Here is a 20,513-nt window from a genome sequence, read left to right as displayed (position 1 = left end):
ACGTGAGAGGTTATCTAGGATTCGGTTCCTATTCATCAGAGTCAGCATCCATGGAGGCATAGGTCTTTCTCCCCATCCCAAGGAGGGTTGGGATTCTGCCAATACTGGAGCTCTGGCCCTTGCTGAGGCCTCCTGACTTGGTGCTTCTGGGGGTCAGAGCTCCAGACAGAGGCAGCAAGTGCTGGAGCCCTTTCTTTCCCTGTTGATGTTTCCCAAGGGTCCCCTGAGACACACCCCGCACACCTGGTTCCAGCTGGGAAGACCTGGGCACTCTGGGAGAGTGGAAGGGGACCCAGACAGAAGCAGGGATATTGTTGACACAGAGAAATGCAGCTCTTCCAGCAGCAGCCCCACGACACCAGGCAGGGGTAAGGGCTGCAATCAGGGTGCAAAGGTGGGTATTGGTGTTAAAGGCCAAAACTGGGCTCCTGGTGAGACACGAGGGCTAGGAATAGTGTTTTCTTTAGTCATGAAGTCAGGGGACAGGGAGTGGAAGATTCACGGGAACACCTGAGCCCCACTTATCTTTTTTTTTTTTTCTGTTGATTGTAGTTGTCAATTATGACCCCAACAAAGAGACTGAATGTGAAGAAGCCACCAAAAATGATGAAGATAATGAAGTATAAGTACATGTACACCTTGTCTCCCCACTTGGGCTGCAAGTTCACCTGTGAACAGACAAGGTGAGGCATGGGGAGCAGGTGGGTGTATGTTTGTGTTCATCCCTGAGACAAGAACCTGGGTGTGGGAGGGTGGTTTGTTCGGGAGTCAGGAAGCAGGACTGAGGGAGGGGGAAGGTAAGCAGGAGAAAAGCCAAAGGGGGTGTTGATAAGCAGCCCATCACTGGGGGGCAACTGGTGTTCCATCCTGTTGGGGTTCTCCAATGAACTGTGTAGAATGCACCTCAGAATTGTACCTCTAAGGGATTGGGAAGCTGGAGCATTTATCTGCAGACTCCCGAGACTCACCTGTGAGGGTTGTCCCTATGAACATTCAATCCCCTGCCCTTAGGGGAGGGGCTGCTGAGCAAACTCTGACCCTGAAGAAAGTCAAGTCTCAGAGAATCAGAAGCACAGCACCAGAGTGACCTCAAGAGGTGGGCCAAGGGAATTGGGGCAGGGCATCAGCTCTGCCACAGCAGCAAAGGGTCTGTCCTCAGCAGCGTCCATCTCCTCCCCCCGGCTACCATGATAATACCCTTGTTGTAGCCACCACCCTGCTCCTGCCTCTGCCCAGGGAGTGTCCTTACACACAATCCTGGAGAGGTTATCTGACATTTTCCTCAATGGTGAGCGGGAGAACTTGAAAAGCCCAGGGAGTGTGCCTGTAAGGGAAAAGGTGAGGTTGGCTTCAACATTCAATAGAGGGCCAGCTGGACACTGCTCCAGGGAGGGATAAGACCAGGCTGTTGGGGGACTGCCTTATCTGGTACCAAAGCCACCTTCAGCCCATTTCAAATAGACTGATGTGAGTGGAATGCACCGAGGGGAAGGCAGAAGGCACGGCAGGCTGGACTCACATCTCGGGCATCCAAAGCTGCATACACGGTGTCCATCCAGCCTTTAGAGGTTGCCTGGAAACAAGGAGCAGAGGCCACTCAGTGTCTGCGCATTATCTACACCGAACTCCGTTTTGATTCACTTGTCTGTTTTTCTCATATCACGGGCCCCCTGGAGGCAGTCCTCTATACCTGCAAGGGCGAAGCACAGCACCTGGCCCACCACAGCTACTCAGGGAGTATTTGTTGAACCAATCATGAACAAACAGTGGGATGTAGGAAGGTGTGGGTAAGTGCGTGACAAATGTATCAGCAATTGCATCAACACCTGATTGGATGAGGGCAAGGTATGGATGAAAGAATGGGTGTGTGAATGTGTTTGCCTGTCATCACCACCAACACTTTCTATCATTATAATAGACCTGGAATACAATTGTTACTGTCTAGGAGAGGATCTGCAGTAGAGGACTGAACAGGGGGCTATATCGTGTCTATTTTGTACAAATAGTGAATTCTAAATCATCACCTGATACAATTGCACTGCAGGTTCATCCCTTTATTCTGTGCTGCCAGCCCACACTTGTCTAACTGTACCACTGTGACATTGCTTTTAGCCTCATGCTAGTCTGTAGGAATAAGTAGTGACTTCAGCTCACACTGATTGCTAGCCCTTGCAAAGTCTCTACAAAGCAACTTCTGGAAGACACCAGACCATCCACATTATCAAGTAGCCAAAGGAAGAGACATGGTTAATCTCCAGACTTACCACCTGCAGAAGTGTTAGGTAACCGATCGCAACATTATCAAAGTTGACTTTCACATTGACCTAGAAGAAGCTGCCACCGTGCTTCTGATCTTTATAGTCAGATATTATATTCACAATAGACAGAGGCACAAGAGAAAAGTATCCATTGGTTTTCTAGATACACTGCCCAAACTTCCCCTCAAAGAAGATCACACCAATGATGCTGAAGATGAGGTAGACGAGGAGGACATTCATGATGGATGGGATGGCACCCACCAGGGCATCTACCACCACCTGGGGGGAAATGCAAAAGGATCTGGAAACCTTCATGCTGGATCCCACTTCTGTCTACACTCACTTAGTCTGCTTCATGAGCCAGTGGCCTTTGGAGGTAGCAAGAGAAGTCGGTTAATTAAGACAATAACTCAGAAGACTGAGAGGCACTGGACAGCTGAAGATGGGTTTAGATCTTCTCCCTAAACATTCTGGGCAGGTTTTAGGATCTTTTCCCGGGATTGAGGGGATGGATGAACTTACAGTACACACACGCTCTCTTAGGGGTGTTGAGTGTGTGTGTTGTGCTGGGACATACAGACTTCTAGAACCTTAATTATTCTCCTTAAATGCTATTTTAAAAGGGCTTTTTAAAAATATAGTTCAAAGTATGCCTCGGTCAAGAATCAGTGAAAATCGAAATCCATATTCACAAACTTGCTTATTTGTAAAGCAGCAACCTAGAGATAAAATAAAACAAATTTCAAATGATTTCAATCATAAGTTCCTAGTGTTTGTGAAGGTACAAGTGAATTTTTAAAGTCTATTTTTGTTTTTGAAGATAGGATGTCTTCTTTGAGTCTGTGATGGAGGAAAGCAAAACCTAATTTTCAGTAGGAGAGGGGGACAAATTAGCAGCCCCTTGTCCCCCCAGTAATTCAAGGACCTGGCTTGGGAACATTCTATCGTGAGGAAGACAGTGAAGCCAAGGTGGAGGTGACGCCTTGAGTCTCACTCAGAATATGGCTCCGGACTCCCTTGCAGTGCTCTCATGCACGCTCAGGACAAAGTGCTTCCACTCTCAGGAAAGACTATTTAAGCTGAAGAACGGGTTCTCTACAGTGTTGTCTTTTCGAGTGAGGTGGCTGGCTTTACGCCTGCATGCACACACCAGGCCACGCGACTAGCCTCATGAAACAAGAGGTGAGTGAGAGCTGCCTTCTGCACGATCCAGTTTCTCACTCGATTTCACGTATGGGACCCTTTCCCCAGTCTCTCGTACACGAACACGAAATTCTTCCAGTTTCAAGAACAGCAATGTTAGCTGCTAAAGTTCAGTAACTCTACAGATTTGATTCTTTGACTTAGTATCCTGGCACCTAGGCATCCAGACACAGAGGGTACAGCAGTGCTAACATCCTAAAACAGCAGGTTGGTCGAGGGCAGCCTCCTTAGAGGCCTGTTTCACGCTCAGAGTAACGTTGAGGTCGCATTTCTCATGCTTTCACAAAAACACACAACAGATGAAGTTCGCGCTCAGGTGGGCGCTCTTTGCTGAGGCAGGGGGTCTCTACAGTTTTGTTCCTTTGTGTTAAGTGGATGGCAGTTAGGACTACGCACACACAGGGTGCAGACGACCTAGCTTCAGGAAACAAGAGTTCAGTCGAGAGGTGCCTTGGGCCCATGCTTATTTCTCCCTTGGAATTCTGCTGGGACCCATTCCCCAGGTTAGCACACAAGCACAGTTGAAAATGTTGCCACCCTGTGGAGAGGCGACGTGAGTTGAAGGTGGGATTCTTTACAGGCTTGTTTCTTCCAAGTCAGTGAAGAGCACTGAGTGTTCCAAACACACATGGAGCAGTAGTGTTAGCTTCAGGTAGCAAGAGCTCAGTCGAGAGGTGCCTTCAGCACTGGCGTATTTCTCCCTCACTTTTACGTATGGAACCCGTTCCCCAGGCTCTCAACCACGGTACCCTGGAAACGGCTTCCTCCCTCAGGGAGGTCGAAGGTAGCTAAAGAACGGTTTCTCTACACTGTTGTTGCTTCGAGTTAGAACGCTAGCAATTAGACATCCATGCCAAAGTGCGGCCGCAGTGGTAGCTTCATGAAACAAGTGGGGAGTCTTGTTCTGCCTTCTGCTGTGGCCTGAGTCTCACTCAGAAAATGGTTTTGGACTCACTTGCAGTGCTCTCATGCATGCCCACAGCAAAATGCTTCCACCCTCAAGAACAGCTATTTTAGCTGAAGCTCGGATTCTCTACTGTGTGGTTCCTTCGAGTTAGGTGGTTGGCTTTGGGCCTGCACGCACACACGGGACAACGGTACTAGCCTCAGACAAAAGAGCTGAGTCGAGAGGTGTCTTCGGCACCGGCCTTTTTCTCCCTCGGGTTTTCGTAGGGAAGCCGTCCCCCAGGCTCTCACCCACAGTACACAGTATACTGCTTCCTCCCATCGAGACATCAGTGGTAGCTAAAGCACCGTTTCTCTACAGTGTTGTTCCTTTGAGGGAGGTGCCTGGAACTTAGGTCCGCACGCACATGCAGGAGGAGTGCTAGCCTCGTGAAACTAGAGCTGATTTGAGAGGTGCCTCTGCATGAAGGTGTTTCTCTCGCCCAGTGATTTATGGGATCGTGTCCCAGGCTCTCACGCACACACACTGAACGCGTTTCCACCCTCTGGAACAGTGATGGAATCTAAAACATGGTCCCTCTACAGTGCTGTTTCGCAGAGTAGGTACGCTAGCAATTAGACTTGCACGCAAGAGTGGGGCCGCAGTGCTAGCTTCCTGAAACAAGAGGGGAGTTGTGTTCTGTCTTCTGCTGCGGCCTGAGCCCCCTTGGATTTAGGTTTGGGACTCACTTGCCTTGGTCTCACGCATGCACACAACAAAATACTTTCAATCTCAGCAAAGGCTTTTTAAGGTGAAGCACGGATTCTCTTCAGTTTGTTTCTCCGAGTTAGGTGGCTGGCTTTAGGCCTGCACGCACACACGGGGCAACGGTATTAGCCTCATGAAGCAAGAGGTGAGTTGACAGCTGCCTCCTGCGCGACCCTGTTTCTCCCTCGATTTCACGTATGGGACCCTTTCCCCGGTGTCTCACAGACGTACAGTGTACATTTCCTCCCGCTTCAGGAACCAAATGTGAGCTAAAGCCAGTAACTCTACAGCATTGACTCTTTGTGTTAGTGGCCTGGTACCTAGGCATCTAGGCACACAGGGTACAGCAGTGCTAACCCCCTAAAACATGAGGTGAGTCAAGAGCAGCCTTCCTCACTGGTCTGTTTCTCAGTCAGAGTTACATTTACGTCCCATTTCTCATGCTTTCACAAAAACACACAGCAGCTGTAGTTCGCTCTCAGGAAGGATGCTCTTTGCTGAGGCTCGGGGTCTCTAATGTTTTGTTCCTATGTGTTAGGTGGATGGCACTTAGGACTACACATACACATGGGGCAGACGACCTAGCTTCAGGAAACAAGAGTTGAGTCGAGAGGTGCCTTGGGCGCATGGTTATTTCTCCCTCAGAGTTCTGCTGGGACCCATTCCCCAGGTTGGCACACAAGCACAGTTGAAAATGTTGCCACCCTGTGGAGAGGTGACGTGAGTTGAAGCTTGGATTCTTTACAGGCTTGTTTCTTCCAAGTCACTGTTGAGCACTGAGCGTTCCAAGCACACATGGAGCAGTAGTGTTAGCTTTAGGTAGCAAGAGCTGAGTCCAGATGTGCCTTCTGCACTGACCTTTTCTCATTCGCCTTTGGTATGGAACCCGTTCCCCAGGCTCTCACACACGGTACCCCGTAAACTGCATCCTCCCTCAGAGAGGTCGACAGTAGTTAAAGCACGGTTTCTCTGCATTGTTGTTGCTTTGAGTTAGTATGCTAGCAATTAGAGTTCCCTGCAAAAGCGGGGCCGCAGTGCTAGCTTCATGAAACAAGTGGGGAGTCGTGTTCTGCCTTCTGCCGTGGCATGAGCCTCAGTCGGATTTAGGTTTGGGACTCACTTGCAGTGCTCTCATGCCTGCACACAACAAAATGCTTCCGATCCCAGGAAAGGCTTTTTAAGGTGAAGCACGGATTCTCTACAGTTTTTCTCTTCGAGTTAGGTGGGTGGTTTTAGGCCTGCACGCATACACGGGGCAACGGTATTAGCCTCATGAAACAAGAGGTGAGTTGACACCTGCCTCCTGCATGACCCAGTTTCTCCCTCGATTTCCCGTATGGGACCCTTTCCCCTATCTCTCACAGATGTACACTGTACATTTCCTCCTGCTTCAAGAGCCACAATGTTAGCTAAAGCCAGTAACTCTGCAGCATTGATTCTTTGTGTTAGTGGCCTGGTACCTAGGCATCTAGGCATGCAGGGCACAGCAGTGCTAACCCTCTAAAATATGAGGTGATTCGAAAGCAGCCTTCATTACAGGTCTGTTTTTCAGTCAGAGTTACATTTACGTCCCATTTCTCATGCTTTCACAGAAATACACAGCAGATGAATTTCGTGCTCAGGAAGGGCGCTCTTTGCTGAGGCACGGGGTCTCTACAGATTTTTTCCTTTGGGTAAGTGGATGGCACTTAGGACGACACGCACACATGGGGCAGACGACCTAGCTTCACGAAACAAGAGTTGAGTTGAGAGATGCCTTGGGCCCATGCTATTTCTCCCTTGGAATTCTGCTGGGACCAATTCCCCAGGTTGGCACACAAACACAGTTGAAAATGTTGCCACCCTGTGGCATGTGAGATGCTACATGAGTTGAAGCTTGGATTCTTTATAGGCTTGTTTCCTTACTCTCGCCCTGGGCTCCGAGATGCAGGGAGAGCCCGTCGGGCTGGATCCCCCCCCACAGGGATCGTTGTGTGTTTGGTGCCTCACCACCTGAGGCCCAGACAGTGATGCTCTCTATGGAGCCCCAGAGTTTTAACAGTGGGAGGCTTTAAACCTCCAGGCCCCCGATGGAGTGCTGGCAAGGGCCCAAGACAGCATAATTACACAGATAAAGACTCGCAGCATTTACTGGACTTGAGTGTTTAATCGCGAAGCAATGGGGCAGGGGCCCTGTTGCCCTCCTGGCAGCTCCAGCCCTGTAATGTCTCCAGATGAATTCAATTAGGAGTTGAAGCTGCTCTCATATTAGTAAACCTGATAGCTCAGCTAATGGACCCAAATGGTGGGATGGGTCCCTATCTGTCACTGTCAGGCCCTTCTCTGCCTGGCCAGGGTCATGGACAAAAAATAACCAAACCAAACCAAACCAAAACCAAACCAGTACCCAGCAGATGTGTACTGAAAACTGAGTAGAGACAACTAGCCAGGGGAATCCTGAGAATGCTCTGAAGGAAACATGAGAAGGAAACGTGTAGAGGGTGGCAATCCTCGTCCAGCAGGAACCAAGGGGTTTCTGTTCACCCCAGGGTCCCCCAACCCCATCTCAGCCCACCCTCTCCTCTCAACTGCTGTGGTCGACCCTGCCCAGGGGCACACAGCCAGTGGCTGACATTCCTCAAGCTGAAGGACGTGATAACTTGGGGCATGAATGATGTCTTCCTTATCTTTGCCCAGCCCGGTGCCTGTCACAGCGTCAGCACTCAGAGGCCAGGTGTCAAGTTCAATTCCTGAATTTAATGCCATGGTATTAACAATGCTAAATCTTTCTAGATGCCTCTTCCCTGTAGTGTGTTTTCTTCAAGATTTGTCATAAAACCACGAAGTTTCCTTTTAGCTCTTGTGAGACACTCCTAAACCCCAGTTTTGCTTCCTGCCCAGTCTGTGTAAGGCTGTCAGGACAGTACTCACACAGACTGCCTCTCCAGAGCACCAGAATGTTTTGGGCTGGAAAAAAGGGTGTGGACAAAAGAGAGTGGGGGTGGGGGGGAGTCACAGGGAAGACCTCCTCACCCCCGAGCGACTCTGACTTTCACCTGCTGGCTCAGAAACACACTTTCTCTGCGCATTGTCTTTTGTTCTCTTGTTTCTTGGCCGTCACTTTCTGGGCACTTATTCCATCTTAGGCAGGAACAAAACTCTTGACAAGCAGCATCTCGTTTAAGCTTCAAAAGAATCCTACCAGGTAGGCATTACCATTCAGTTTCAGAGATGAAGACAAGGAGACTCAGAGAGGTGGAGGATCTCATCCTCATCAACCCCTACCCCCCATCCTGCTGAACGCCCCTTCCTTCCACTGAAATCGTGCTGACCAGCCCAGAGGTTAGGATGGACTTGAAGCTCACGATGAGACATGAGGTTATGTGGGCAACTGCAGTCTGAAATACCACTTCCCGAGCCACCCCATCTGCCAGCCCCTACCATCCCACCAGTCAGCGTCTGGCAGGCTGTTCAGCCTCTCCTGAAAGCTCACATACCTACCTCTGCAGGGGCCTGGGCAGCAGTCTCATCTTTCCACTTCTCACCCACGTGGGAAGCCAGGTCCTCAGAGGACATTCCAGAGCCTGGGCTCCTGGCTGCCAGGTGGCAGCCAGGTGGCCCTCACACCTCCCGACTTGCTGCAGCTGCTCCTGCTAGTGAGCGAGGGTCCCATCTGGACACCTGTGCCCATCCTCAGCTGACTGCTTCTCAGTTTGAAGACATCTTGCACCCTCATAGTCTGCCAGAGCTAAGGACCTAATCTCTGCAGCATACGTACATGCATCCATACACACATGCTTGTAAGACATGAGCCCAGAGTTTCTCTAACCATGTCTGTTTAACTCTCGACTCCATTCCTTACAAGCTATGTGGCTTTATGCAAATAAATTTAACCTGGTCTCCATTTTTCCCACCTGCAAAATTGAGAAGGCAAAATCTACTTTATTCAGTGCTTTTGATGACTAAATAGGTGAATGCTTGTATAACACTTGGCATGAAGTGCTTGGCTCAATAGATGTTAGCCATGACCATTATTACTTGTCCAGAGGTCAGAGCGGTAGCAACCTTGGCTATCTGAAGTCCCCCAAGAATCCCAAAGTAAGTTCCACTCATGGAACTAATGGCTTAGTTACAAAGAAAAGGCAAAGATACAAAAAGCCGGTTGGAGGAAAGATGACGGAGAAGTAGGGGACCCTATTTCAACTGGTCCCCAGAATTGAGCTGGATATCTACCAGACCACTCTGAGTATCCACGAAATCAGCCTGAGATGTAAGAGGATCTGGATCCCTACAAACAGAATATTGCAGGCCGTTGGTTTCAAGGTACAAAGCGGGGAGCTGTGATTCTGCAGGCAGATATCAGAGCATAAATGGCAGCAGGAGGGTGCCGGGCCGGGGGGATCCTACACCGCTGGTGAGCAACAGCCTCACTTGCTGGGGACAGGGCACAGACTCACAGACCGGTAGCGGCGGGGAAAGGACTTTAGGGCAGGCCCCAGGGTGGAAACCCAGAGTGGTGGGGTCACGAGTGCGAACTGGGAGTGGCTGGCGGTTTTAGAAGCACAAAGGGCACAGACGGGCACTGACCTGGAGGCAGGACCGGGAGCGCTGCAAAGGGGTGACAACCCAGGCCGCTGCAGTTTATAGCAGCATGGACAGAAACGGAGACAGTGTGGCCTGGAGAGCTCACTGAAGAACAGACTGCGATCTCTCTGCTCTGAGGCAGGGGGTTGGAAATGGTCTTTTCTGCACTGACTCACAGAAGAGACCTGCAAAGCCACCAGGGAAATCCCTCAGGGAACAAAAGCCCGCAAAACTGATTCCACTGATCCCATCTCCCACCACAGGGGGGCAGGGCAACTCCCCTCAAACAGGGTTGCCTGAGTAACTGCACAGCAGGCCACTCCCACAGAAGAAGGCTGGGAAAACAAGAGGCCAGCAACCCTAAGGTCCCTAGAAAACAGGTGCATCTTGCTTGGGTTCTGGTCAATAAATTGGACTCTATACATTCCCTCAACCACCCATCAACAGAATGACTAGGAGGAGAAACCCCCCAAATAGAAAAGACTCAGAGATTATGACGTATGCTGCAGATTTACAAATGGGTGCAGATATAACCAAGATGTTGGAGATGGAATTCAGGCTAGCCATTGTGAAGACAATGGCTAAATGGAGAAATCAATTAATGGCAACATAGAGTCTCTAAGGGCAGAAATGAAAGCTGAGTTGGCAGAAGTGGGGCCGAACGGCTGGCTTGCTGAAAACAGTGGGGAGTCGTGTTCTGCCTCCTGCCTCGGCCCGACTCTCACCCAGAGGACGGTGTTGGACTCCCCGGCAGGGCTCTCTCGCACGCACACAGCAGAAAGCTTCCACCCTCAGCAACGGCGATTTTCGCCGAAGCACGGACTCCCTACAGTGTGTTTCCTCCGAGGTAGGTGGTTGACTTTCGGCCTGCCCGCACACACGGGGCAACGGTACTAGCCCCAGAAACGAGAGCTGAGTCGAGAGGCGTCCCCGGCTCTGGCCTTTGTCTCCCTCGGCTGTACGTAGGGAGGCCGTTCCCCGGGCTCCCAGCCACAGTGCACGGTACACGGCATCCTCCCACCCAGTGAACGGCGGGAGCTAAAGCACGGTTTCCCCACAGCGTTGTTCGTTCCAGGGAGCCCCTTGCGGCTCGGGCCTCCACGCACCCAGGCGGGACAAACGCTGCGTTCGTTGAAACTAGAGCTGATTCGAGAGTTGCCCCTGCACAAAGCCGTTTCTCTCGCCCAACGATTGAAGGGATCTTTTCCCAGTCTCTCAAGGACACGCACCGCAAGTGCTTTCACCGCCCGCTATAGCGATGCACTCTCCAAAACCCTGTCCCTCTCCACTGCTCTTTCTTGAATTAGTACGCCAGCAGTTAGGCTTCCTGGGAAATGTGAGGCCGAGGCCTGGCTTCCTGAAACAAGAGGGGAGCCGTCTTCTGCCTTCTTCTGCCCCGTCCTCAGTCGCAGTCAGAATATGGTTTCAAAGGCCGTGGCAGGACTCGCACGCACACTCACGGCCAGAGGCCTCCAGGCTGAAGAAGGGCGACGGGAGAGGAAGGACGGGTTCTCTACAGCGTGGTTTTCTCGAGTGAGGTGCTTGTCTTTATGCCTGCCAGGCCAAGCACACACGGGGCCACACGCCCAACCTCATGTAACAAACACGAGGTGAGTGAGAGCTGCCGTCTGCACGCTTCTCTTTCTCACTCGGTTTCACGGATGGGATCGGTTCCCCGTTCTCTCCTACACGAACACTGTCCTATTCCTCCAGCTCCAAGAACAGCAATGCTAGCTACCGTGCGGTAACTCCACAGTTTGGATTCTTTGCAGTAGTTGCCGGGTGTATACCTAGGCATCCAGGCACACAGGGTACAGCAGGGCTCAACTCCTCACCCAAGAAGGGAGTCGAGAGCAGCCTTGCTTGCAGGCCTCTTTCTCAGTCAGGGTAACGTCTAGGTCCCATTTCTCCTGCTTCCACAAACAAACACACAGCAGATGAGGTTTGCGCTCGGGAAGGGCTTTCTTGGCCGAGGCGCTGGGTCCCCAAGCGGAACCGTTTTCTTCCTCTGCGCTTGGTGGATGGCACTTAGGATGAAAAGCACCCAGCGGGCGGACGGCTCTGCTCCGCGAAAGAGGAGTTGAGTCGAGAGTTGTCTTGGACGCAGCGGGTCTTTCTCCCTTGGAATTCGGCTGCGACACACTCCCCAGGATGGCACACAAGCACAGTTGAATAGGGGGCCACCCTGGGCAGAGGCGACGGGAGTGGAAGCTGGGCTTCCTTACAGGCTCGTTCCTGCCGAGGCAGTGCTGCGCTCTGAGCCTTCCAAACCCCTCTGGAGCGGTGGCGTTAGCCTCAGGTATCAAGAGCCGATCCTAGAGGAGCCTTCCGCACCGTCCTGCTTCTCTCCCTCGCTTGTACGAAATGGGACCCATTCCCCAGGCTCTCACTGACGGTACACCGTACGCGGCTTTCTCCCGCGGGTAGGTCGGCGGTAGCTGAAGCACGGTTTCTCTTCCGGGTGCTGCTTCGAGCTGCATGCTAGCCACTAGACTTGTCTGCAGAAGTTGGTCCGCAGGGCTGGCTTGCTGAAACCAGTGGGGAGTCATGTTCTACCTTCTGCCTCAGCCCGAGTCTCACCCAGAGGACGGTGTTGGACTCCCGGGGAGGGCTCTCTCGCACGCACACAGCAGAAAGATTCCACCCTCAGGAACGGAGATTTTCGCAGAAGCACGGACTTCCTACATTGTGGTTCCTCCGAAGTAGGTGCTTGGCTTTCGGCCTACCCGCACACACGGGGCAACGGTACTAGCCCCAGAAACGAGAGCGGAGTCGAGAGGCGTCTCAGCCTCCGGCCTTTGTCTTCCTCGGCTTTACGTAGGGAGGCCATTCCCCGGTCTCCCAGCCACAGTGCACGGTTCATGACTAACTCCCACACAGTGATCGGCAGGAGCTAAAGCATGGTTTCCCCACAGCGTTGTTCCTTCCAAGCAGGCGCTTCGGCCACGGGCCTCCAAGGACCCAGGCGGAAGGAGCGCTGGCTTCGTTGAAACTAGAGCTGATTCGAGAGGTGCCTCTGCACGAAGCCGTTTCTCTCGCCCAGCGATTGAAGGGATCTTTTCCCAGTCTCTCAAGGACACGCACCGCAAGTGCTTTCACTGCCCGGGATAGCAATGCTCTCGCCAAAAGCCGGTTCCTCTCCACTGCTCTTTCTTGACTTAGCACGCCAGCAGTTAGGCTTCCTGGGCAATGTGGGGCCACAGGCCTGGCTTCCTGAAACAAGAGGGGAGCCGTCTTCTGCCTTCTTCTGACCCCTCCTGAGTCTCACTCAGAATGTGGTTTCAGAGGCCCTTGCAGGACTCGCACGCTCCCTCCCTGCCGGAGGCCTCCAGTCTGAAGAAAGGCGACGGGAGAGGAAGGACGGGTTCTCTACAGCGTTGTCTTCTCGAGTGAGGTGCCTGCCTTTACACCTGCCAGGCTAAGCACAGACGGGGCCACACGCCCAGACTCATGAAACAAACAAGAGGTGCGTGAGAGATGCCTTCCGCACGCTCCTGTTTCTCAGTCGGTTTCACGGGTGGGATCCGTTCCCCGGTCTCTCCTACATGAACACTGTCTGATTCCTTCAGCTTCAAGAGCAGCAATACAGGCTACCCTACGGTAACTCTACAGCGTGGATTCTTTCCGGTAGTGCCCGGTACCTAGGCATCCAGGCACACATGGTACAGCAGGGCTCACCCCCTCACCCAGGAGGGGAGTCGACAGCAGCCTTGCTTGCAGGCCTCTTTCTCAGTCAGGGTAACGTCTAGGTCCCATTTCTCCTGCTTCCACAAACACACACACAGCAGATGAGGTTTGCGCTCGGGAAGGGCGTTTTTGGCCGAGGCGCTACGTCCCCAAGCGGAACCGTTTTCTTCCTCTGCGCTTGGTGGATGGCACTTAGGATGAAACGCACCCAGCGGGCGGACGGCTCTGCTCCGCGAAAGAGGAGTTGAGTCGAGAGTTGCCTTGGACGCAGCGGGTCTTTCTCCCTTGGAATTCGGCTGCGACCCACTCCCCAGGTTGGCACACAAGCACAGTTGGAAAGGGGGCCACCCTGGGCAGAGGCGACGGGTGTGGAAGCTGGGCTTCCTTACAGGCTCGTTCCTCCCGAGGCAGTGCTGCGCTCTGAGCCTTCCAAACCCCTCTGGAGCGCTGGCGTTAGCCTCAGGTAGCAAGAGCCGAGCCGCGAGGTGCCTTCCGCACTGGCCTGCTTCTCTCCCTCGCTTGTACGAAATGGGACACGTTCCCCAGGCTCTCACCGACGGTACACCGGACACCTCTTTCTCCCCCGGGGAGGTCGGCGGTAGCTAAAGCACGGTTTCTCTTCCCGGGGCTGCTTCGAGCTGCACGCTAGCATTTGGACTTGCCTTCAGAAGTGGGGCCGCAGGGCTGGCTTGCTGAAACCAGTGGGGAGTCGTGTTCTGCTTCTGCCTCGGCCCGAGTCTCACCCAGAGGACGGTGTTGGACTCCCCGGCAGGGCTCTCTCGCATGCACACAGCAGAAAGCTTCCACCCTCAGCAAGGTGATTTTCGCCGAAGCACGGACTTCCTACACTGTGGTTCCTCCGAGGTAGGTGTTTGGCTTTCGGCCTGCCCGCACACACGGGGCAACGGTACTAGCCCCAGAAACGAGAGCTGAGTCGAGAGGCGTCTCCGGCTCCGGCCTTTGTCTCGCTCGGCTTTACGTAGAGAGGCCGTTCCCTGGGCTCCCAGCCACAGTGCACGGTACACGGCATCCTTTTACCCAGTGATCGGCGTGACCTAAAACACGGTTTCCCCACAGCGTTGTTCCTTCCAGGGAGCCCCCTGCGGCTCGGGCCTCCACGCACCCAGGCGGGACAAACGCTGCGTTCGTTGAAACTAGAGCTGATTCGAGAGTTGCCCCTGCACAAAGCCGTTTCTCTCGCCCAACGATTGAAGGGATCTTTTCCCAGTCTCTCAAGGACACGCACCGCAAGTGCTTTCACCGCCCGCTATAGTGATGCACTCTCCAAAACCCTGTCCCTCTCTGCTCTTTCTTGAATTAGTACGCCAGCAGTTAGGCTTCCTGGGAAATGTGGGGCCGAGGCCTGGCTTCCTGAAACAAGAGGGGAGCCGTCTTCTGCCTTCTTCTGCCCCGTCCTCAGTCGCAGTCAGAATATGGTTTCAAAGTCCCTGGCAGGACTCGCACGCACACTCACGGCCAGAGGGCTCCAGTCTGAAGAAGGGCGACGGGAGAGGAAGGACGGGTTCTCTACAGCGTGCTTTTCTCGAGTGAGGTGCCTGTCTTTATGCCTGCCAGGCCAAGCACACACGGGGCCACACGCCCAACCTCATGTAACAAACACGAGGTGAGTGAGAGCTGCCGTCTGCACGTTTCTCTTTCTCACTCGGTTTCACGGATGGGATCGGTTCCCCGTTCTGTCCTACACGAACACTGTCCTATTCCTCCAGCTCCAAGAACAGCAATGCTAGCTACCGTGCGGTAACTCCACAGTTTGGATTCTTTGCAGTAGTTGCGGGGTGTATACCTAGGCATCCAGGCACACAGGGTACAGCAGGGCTCAACTCCTCACCCAAGAAGGGAGTCGAGAGCAGCCTTGCTTGCAGGCCTCTTTCTCAGTCAGGGTAACGTCTAGGTCCCATTTCTCCTGCTTCCACAAACACACACACAGCAGATGAGGTTTGCGCTCGGGAAGGGCTTTCTTGGCCGAGGCGCTGGGTCCCCAAGCGGAACCGTTTTCTTCCTCTGCGCTTGGTGGATGGCACTTAGGATGAAACGCACCCAGCGGGCGGACGGCTCTGCTCCGCGAAAGAGGAGTTGAGTCGAGAGTTGCCTTGGACGCAGCGGGTCTTTCTCCCTTGGAATTCGGCTGCGACCCACTCCCCAGGTTGGCACACAAGCACAGTTGGAAAGGGGGCCACCCTGGGCAGAGGCGACGGGTGTGGAAGCTGGGCTTCCTTACAGGCTCGTTCCTCCCGAGGCAGTGCTGCGCTCTGAGCCTTCCAAACCCCTCTGGAGCGCTGGCGTTAGCCTCAGGTAGCAAGAGCCGAGCCGAGAGGTGCCTTCCGCACTGGCCTGCTTCTCTCCCTCGCTTGTACGAAATGGGACACGTTCCCCAGGCTCTCACCGACGGTACACCGGACACCTCTTTCTCCCCCGGGGAGGTCGGCGGTAGCTAAAGCACGGTTTCTCTTCCCGGGGCTGCTTCGAGCTGCACGCTAGCATTTGGACTTGCCTTCAGAAGTGGGGTTGCAGGGCTGGCTTGCTGAAACCAGTGGGGAGTCGTGTTCTGCTTCTGCCTCGGCCCGAGTCTCACCCAGAGGACGGTGTTGGACTCCCCGGCAGGGCTCTCTCGCATGCACACAGCAGAAAGCTTCCACCCTCAGCAAGGTGATTTTCACCGAAGCACGGACTTCCTACACTGTGGTTCCTCCGAGGTAGGTGTTTGGCTTTCGGCCTGCCCGCACACACGGGGCAACGGTACTAGCCCCAGAAACGAGAGCTGAGTCGAGAGGCGTCTCCCGCTCCGGCCTTTGTCTCGCTCGGCTTTACGTAGGGAGGCCGTTCCCCGGGCTCCCAGCCACAGTGCACGGTACACGGCATCCTTTTACCCAGTGATCGGCGGGACCTAAAACACGGTTTCCCCACAGCGTTGTTCCTTCCAGGGAGCCCCCTGCGGCTCGGGCCTCCACGCACCCAGGCGGGACTAACGCTGCTATCATTGAAACTAGAGCTCATTGGAGAGTTGCCCCTACACGAAGCCATTTCTCTCGCCCGAGGATTGAAGCGATCTTTTCCCAGTCTCTCAAGGACACTCACCGCAAGTGCTTTCAAGCCCGGTATAGCGATGCTCTCTCCAAAACCCTGTCCCTCTCCACTGCTCTTTCTTGAGTTAGTACGCCAGCAGTTAGGCTTCCTGGGCAATGTGGGGCCGAGGCCTGGCTTCCTGAAACAAGAGGGGAACCGTCTTCTGCCTTCCTCTGCCAAGTCCTGAGTCGCACTCAGAATATGCTTTCATAGGACCTTGCAGGACTCGCACGCACACTCACGGCCAGAGGCCTCCAGTCTGAAGAAGGGCGACGGGAGAGGAAGGACAGGTTCTCTACAGCGTTGTCTTCTCGAGTGAAGTGCCTGCCTTTACGCCTGCCAGGCCAAGCACACACGGGAACACACGCCCAACCTCCTGAAACAAACAAAAGGTTTGTGAGAGCTGCCTTCTGAACGCTTCTCTTTCTCACTCGGTTTCACGGATGGGATCGGTTCCCCGGTCTCTCCTACACGAACACTGCCCGATTCCTCCAGCTCCAAGAAGAACAATGCTAGCTGTCGGGCGGTAGTTACCGTTTGGATTCTTTGCGGTAGTTACAGTTTGGATTCTTTGCGGTAGTTACAGTTTGGATTCTTTGCGGTAGTTGCCGGGTACCTAAGCATCCAGGCACACAGGGTACAGCAGGGCTCACCTCCTCACCCAAGAAGGGAGTTAGGAGCTGCCTTGCTTGCAGGCCTCTTTCTCAGTCAGGGTAACGTCTAGTTCCCATTTCTCCTGCTTCCACAAACAAACACACAGCAGTTGAGGTTTGCGCTCGGAAAGGGCGTTCTTGGGCGAGGCGCTGGGTCGCCAAGCGGAACCGTTTTCTTCCTCTGCGCTTGGTGGATGGCACTTAGGATGAAACGCACCCAGCGGGAGGACGGCTCTGCTCCGCGAAAGAGGAGTTGAGTCGAGAGTTGCCTTGGACGCAAGGGTCTTTCTCCCTTGGAATTCGGCTGCGACGCACTCCCCAGGTTGGCACACAAGCACAGTTGAATAGGGGGCCACCCTGGGCAGAGGCGACGGGAGTGGAAGCTGGGCTTCCTTACAGGCTCATTCCTGCCGAGCCAGTGCTGCGCTCTGAGCCTTCCAAACCCCTCTGGAGCGGTGGCGTTAGCCTCAGGTAGCAAGAGCCGATCCTAGAGGAGCCTTCCGCACCGTCCTGCTTCTCTCCCTCGCTTGTACTAAATGGGACCCATTCCCCAGGCTCTCTCCGACGGTACACCGTACGCGGCTTTCTCCCCCGGGTAAGTTGGCGGTAGCTGAAGCACGGTTTCTCTTCCCGGTGCTGCTTCGAGCTGCATGCTAGCCACTAGACTTGTCTGCAGAAGTTGGGCCACAGGGCTGGCTTGCTGAAACCAGTGGGGAGTCATGTTCTGCCTTCTGCCTCGGCCCGAGTCTCACCCAGAGGATGGTGTTGGACTCCCTGGGAGGGCTCTCTCGCACGCACACAGCAGAAAGATTCCACCCTCAGGAACGGAGATTTTCGCAGAAGCACGGACTTCCTACAGTGTGGTTCCTCCGAGGTAGGTGGTGGGCTTTCGGCCTAGCCGCACACACACGCCACGGTACTAGCCCCAGAAACGAGAGCTGAGTCGAGGGGCGTCTCCGTCTCCGGCCTTTGTCTCCCTCGGCTTTACGTAGGGAGGCCGTTCCCCGGGGCCTTGCCACAGTGCACGGTTCATGACTTTCTCCCACCCAGTGATCGGCGGGAGCTAAAGCACGGTTTCTCCACAGGGTTCCTTCCAGGGAGCCCCCTGCGGCACGGGCCTCCACGCACCCTGGCGGGACTAACGCTGCTATCGTTGAAACTAGAGCCGATTCGAGAGTTGCCCAAGCATGAAGCCGTTTCTCTCCTGCATCTATTGAAGGGATCTTCTCCCAGTCTCTCAAGGACACGCACCGCAAGTGCTTTCACCGCCCGGTATAGCGATGCTCTCTCCAAAACCCTGTCCCTCTCCACTGCTCTCTTGAGTTAGTACGCCAGCAGTTAGGCTTCCTGGGCAACGTGGGCCGAGGCCTGGCTTCCTGAAACAAGAGGGGAGCCGTCTTCTGCCTTCTTCTGCCCCGTCCTCAGTCGCAGTCAGAATATGGTTTCATAGGCCCTTGCAGGACTCGCACGCACACTCACGGCCAGAGGCCTCCAGTCTGAAGAAAGGCGACGGGAGAGGAAGGACGGGTTCTCTACAGCGTTGTCTTCTCGAGTGAGGTGCCTGCCTTTACGCCTGCAAGCCAAGCACACACGGGAACACAGGCGCCGCCTCATGAAACAAACAAAAGGTTTGTGAGAGCTGCCTTCTTCACGGTTCTCTTTCTCACTCGGTTTCACGGATGGGATCGGTACCCCGGTCTCTCCTACACGAACACCGTCTTATTCCTCCAGCTCCAAGTACAGCAGTGCTAGATGCCGTGCGGGAACTCCACAGCCTGGATTCTTTGCGGTAGTTGCCGGGTACCTAGGCATCCAGGCAAACAGGGTACAGCAGGGCTCACCTCCTCACCCAAGAAGGGAGTCGAGAGCAGCCTTGCTTGCAGGCCTCTTTCTCAGTCAGGGTAACGTCTAGGTCCCATTTCTCCTGCTTCCACAAACAAACACACAGCAGATGAGGTTTGCGCTCGGGAAGGGCTTTCTTGGCCGAGGCGCTGGGTCCCCAAGCGGAACCGTTTTCCTCTGCGCTTGGTGGATGGCACTTAGGATGAAAAGCACCCAGCGGGCAGACGGCTCTGCTCCGCGAAAGAGGAGTTGAGTCGAGAGTTGCCTTGGACGCAGCGGGCCTTTCTCCCTTGGAATTCGGCTGCGACACACTCCCCAGGATGGCACACAAGCACAGTTGAATAGGGGGCCACCCTGGGCAGAGGCGACGGAAGTGGAAGCTGGGCTTCCTTACAGGCTCGTTCCTGCCGAGCCAGTGCTGCGCAATGAGCCTTCCAAACCACTCTGGAGCAGTGGCGTTAGACTCAGGTAGCAAGAGCCGAGCCTAGAGGAGCCTTCCGCACCGTCCTGCTTCTCTCCCCCGCTTGTACGAAATGGGACCCGTTCCCCAGGCTCTCACCGACGGTACACCGTACGCGGCTTTCTCCCCCGGGTAGGTCGGCGGTAGCTGAAGCACGGTTTCTCCTCCCGGTGCGGCTTCGAGCTGCACGCTCGACGTTCACGGTCCCACCCGTGAAACCGTCTGAAAACAGGAGCGTGTGGAAGGCAGTTCTCACTCACCTCTTGTTTGTTTCATGAGTCTGGGCGTGTGACCCCGTCTGTGCTTAGGCTGGCAGGCGTAAATGCAGGCACCTCACTCAAGAAGACAACGCTGTAGAGAACCCGTCCTTCCTCTACCGTCGCCTTTTTCCAGAATGAAGGCCTCTGGCAGGGAGTGAGCGTGCGAGTCCTGCAAGGGCCTCTGAAACCACATTCTGAGTGAGACTCAGGAGGGGTCAGAAGAAGGCAGAAGACGGCTCCCCTCTTGTTTCAGGAAGCCAGGCATGTGGCCCCACATTGCCCAGGAAGCCTAACTGCTGGCGTACTAACTCAAGAAAGAGCAGTGGAGAGGATGAAGGAGACCGTGGGACTCCTACACGAACACTGTCCGATTCCTTCAGCTTCAAGAGAAGCAATGCAGGCTACCCTGTGGTAACACTACAGCGCGGATTCTTTCCAGTAGTGCTCGGTACCTAGGCATCCAGGCACACATGGTACAGCAGGGCTCACCTCCTCACCCAGGAGGGGAGTCGACAGCAGCCTTGCTTGCAGGCCTCTTTCTCAGTCATGGTAACGTCTAGGTCCCATTTCTCCTGCTTCCACAAACACACACACAGCAGATGAGGTTTGCGCTCGGGAAAGGCGTTTTTGGCCGAGGCGCTTGGTCCCCAAGCGGAACCGTTTTCTTCCTCTGTGCTTGGTGGATGGCACTTAGGATGAACCGCACCCAGCGGGCGGACGGCTCTGCTCCGCGAAAGAGGAGTTGAGTCGAGAGTACCCTTGGACGCAAGGGTCTTTCTCCCTTGGAATTCGGCTGCGACCCACTCCGAAGTTTGGCACACAAGCACAGTTGAATAGGGGTCCACCCTG

The 20,513-nt window shown here is 54.3% G+C and overlaps 1 pseudogene; it reads right to left on the bottom strand.

Moving 5' to 3' along the window:
* The window catches only part of LOC148161579 (sodium channel protein type 10 subunit alpha-like), a 31,685-nt pseudogene extending 11,473 nt beyond the window's left edge, over window positions 1-20,212 (bottom strand).
* Between the last annotated feature and the right edge of the window lie 301 nt (window positions 20,213-20,513).

The sequence above is a fragment of the Eumetopias jubatus genome, unplaced genomic scaffold (genome assembly GCF_037043125.1).
Source record: "Eumetopias jubatus isolate StellerSeaLion01/CBP00866 unplaced genomic scaffold, mEumJub1_p1.0 scaffold_125, whole genome shotgun sequence".
In the NCBI taxonomy this organism is placed as follows: Eukaryota; Metazoa; Chordata; class Mammalia; order Carnivora; family Otariidae; genus Eumetopias; species Eumetopias jubatus.
Note: the sequence above shows the minus strand (reverse complement) of the source record. Positions and strands in the feature narration are given on the sequence as shown.